The following is a 3,514-nucleotide window of genomic DNA, read 5'->3' as shown; positions in this document are numbered from 1 at the left end:
GAGGTGCGGGATGTGAACGAGATGCGTTGGAGGGCATCTTTAACCACGTGGGAAGGGAAATTGCAGTCTCTAAAGGAGGCGGCCATCTGGTGTGTTCTGTGGTGGAACTGGTCCTCCTGGGAGCAGATCCGGCGGAGGCGGAGGAATTGGGAATATGTATGGTCTGGGAGATGATGGTTTGGTGATGTGGGGGTGGGGTCATGGTCAAGGGGGCAGTAGGAAGAGGTGTCCTCGAGTTGAGGTTTGGCTTCAGTGGGGTAGATGTCAGTGCGCCAGACTACCACTGCGCCCCCTTTATCCGCTGGCTTGATGGTGAGGTTGGGATTGGAGCAGAGGGATTGGAGGGCTGCATGTTGTGACCCCAGGCCATATCCAGCTCACCATGTTCACGTTGAACCCCTTTATTCCAATGTTTCAGGCTGAAGTGAACTTCCTCCCAGCTGACTGCTCAGTGAGATGGCAGAATGGCCAGAAGTGAATTCCTCACTGTTTTTGTTTAACACAGTGACACCCTTTAACTCGTGCAGTCACGTGGGTGCTGAGGGCTTGTCAGTGCTGCCGAATGGTAATCAGTTCAGATAAAATGGAATACAACTCAAATTCCTCCCATCCCCAAACAACTGTGACTTACACGAGCAGTTACATTTACACCATCGGAATACTAATTCCGGCTGCGTGAGAGGCTGGACAGTCTTCAGAGGAGCATCACACCTGTTTTACACTGGCCATACATACAGAAATACACAGAGATACACATACACAGATATACATCTAGAGATACATTCAGATGCAGAAATACAGATACAAATGCACACTCCAACAAAGGTACATACACACAGATATAAAATGTGCATTCCTTCCAACAGAAATTGTTAGATTACGATCAGCGAGATCTCTGGCTGATATTTTCCTCTCTATATTACTAGAGAGACTGAGAAAAATACCATCCCACGTAAGATTCACTAGCTCACAGAAATTAAACAACCAGTCTTTTTCAATGTGTATACCTCAGTTCCCAGACTGAGCTTGCACTTAGCAATCAAATAAATTGTAGGAGGGAAATGTTTAGCATTTCCAAAGACAAAAAAGCATTGTTACTAAGATACAGCTCATTGTCTGAAGTCCTTCAGCTATTTCAAAGCCAGCCCTTTAACTCTCGATCTGAATGAGACCATTGGCAAAGAAATTCAAAAGATGTCCACAATGAAACGCTGCTCAAACCCATTTCGTGCCTATCAAGGAAAGCTAGAATTCTTTTGGTTTGGTTTCCAGTCTAACATCACCAGTGATGTGTTGGACACCAGTACAGCAAATTGAGACTTGAAGTGATGGAGATAAAATTTAAGAGACACCAGAACATCTGACTACTTTCACATAATATATTTGCAGTGAGGCAGCTTTTGATGGAGCATGCTATGACCTTGTTTATGTTTGCTTACTAAGAATCTGTGCTGTCTTTCAAATTTGAACATTGCATGGAGAATCTCCCCCTTGTGAAATAGACACCAGACACTTACTCTTATTGGGTAAAAACAATGACTGCAGATGCTGGAAACCAGATTCTAGATCAGTGGTGCTGGAAGAGCACAGCAATTCAGGCAGCATCCGAGGACAGGCAAAATCGACGTTTCGGGCAAAAGCCCTTCATCAGGAATCACTTACTCTTATTTATGACTGGCCGTTAGATTCAATGTTCCTAGGAACGTGAAGAGCTCGGAGACAGTCTCACACTAACAGCATCTATGTATTTCATTATACTTCTGACCTGAGGCTATTCAGCTTAACTTTGTCAATACTGTCAGCTTGAACAGTCTGGCCCACACACTCAGCAACCAGTGTGTGAACCATGGAATCTGTGTTTGCTTCTGCTGCATGCTCAGTTACAGTTAAATATCAATTTATTAACACTCAAACTTCACTGATCAACACCATCAAAACAGATTATCTGAGAGAGCGAGCTACCTGTGTGTAAATTGGCTTCCATGTTTCCTGTTTTACAGTGCCATAGAGATGTACAGCATGGAAACAGTCCCTTCGGTCAGTGACCAAGCTTCGAAACACTGAGGGTAATCAGGAAAAGTACTTAATAAGCAAGTCTCTCTTTGGGATGCAGGTGTCAGCAGCAAGGATGGTATTTACTTCCCATCCTTACGTGTCCTTGAACTAAGTGACTTACTAGGGCCATTTCAGAGGGCAGTTAAGAAGCGACCACATTGCTGTGGGCTTGGAGTTTCACGTCGGCCAGACCAGGTAAAGTTGGCAGAGTTCCTTCCCTGAAGGTCATTAGTGAATCAAAGCAATTTTAAGAACAATTGATGACAGTCTCATTGATGGTAACCATGTGACTAACTTATAATCAGCCTGGGATGCAATGTATTTAACTTTCCCATGGAGGATTTGACCTCTCATGCCCAGAACATTTCAAAATATACTTTATTCATAAAAATAAGACCATAAGACATAGGAGTGGAAGTAAGGCCATTCGGCCCATCGAGTCCACTCCGCAATTCAATCATGGCTGATGCGCATTTCAGCTCCACTTACCAGCGTTCTCCCCGTAGCCCTTAATTCCTCTAGACAACAAGAATCTATCAATCTCGGCCTTGAAGACATTTAGCGTCCCGGCTTCCACTGCTCTCCGTGGCAATGAATTCCACAGGCCCACCACTCTCTGGCTGAAGAAATGTCTCCGCATTTCTGTTCTGAAATGACCCCCTCTAATTCTAAGGCTGTGTCCACGGGTCCTAGTCTCCTCGCCTAACGGAAACAATTTCCTAGCATCCACCTTTTCCAAACCATGTATTATTTTGTACGTCTCTATTAAGTCTCCCCTTAATCTTCTAAACTCCAACGAATACAATCCCAGTATCCTCAGCCGTTCCTCATATGTTAGACCTGTCATTCCAGGGATCATCCGTGTGAATCTCCGCTGGACACATTCCAGTGCCAGTATGTCCTTCCTGAGGTGTGGGGACCAAAACTGGACACAGTACTCCAAATGGGGCCTAACCAGAGCTTTACAAAGTCTTAGTAGTACATCTCTGCTTTTATATTCCAACCCTCTTGAGATAAGAGACAACATTGCATTCGCTTTCTTAATCACGGACTCAACCTGCATGTTTACCTTTAGAGAATCCTCGACTAGCACTCCCAATCCCTTTGTGCTTTGGCTTTATTAATGTTCTCACCATTTAGAAAGTAGTCTATGCTTTTATTCTTTTTGCCAAAGTGCAAGACCTCCCACTTGCTCACGTTAAATTCCATCAGCCATTTCCTGGACCACTCTCCCAACCTGTCAAGATCCTTCTGCAGCCACCCCACTACCACAGTACTACCTGCCTGTCCACCTAACTTCGTATCATCGGCAAAATTCGCTAGAATGCCCCCGGTTCCCTCATCCAAATCGTTAATATATAATGCGAACAGCTGTGGCCCCAGCACCGAACCCTGCGGGACACCGCTCGTCACCGGCTGCCATTATGAAAAAGAACCTTTTATCCCAATTCTCTGCCTT

Source organism: Chiloscyllium plagiosum, chromosome 34 (assembly GCF_004010195.1).
Source record: "Chiloscyllium plagiosum isolate BGI_BamShark_2017 chromosome 34, ASM401019v2, whole genome shotgun sequence".
Classification (NCBI taxonomy): domain Eukaryota; kingdom Metazoa; phylum Chordata; class Chondrichthyes; order Orectolobiformes; family Hemiscylliidae; genus Chiloscyllium; species Chiloscyllium plagiosum.
The sequence above is the reverse complement of the archived record's forward strand: the minus strand, read 5'-3'. Positions refer to the sequence as shown.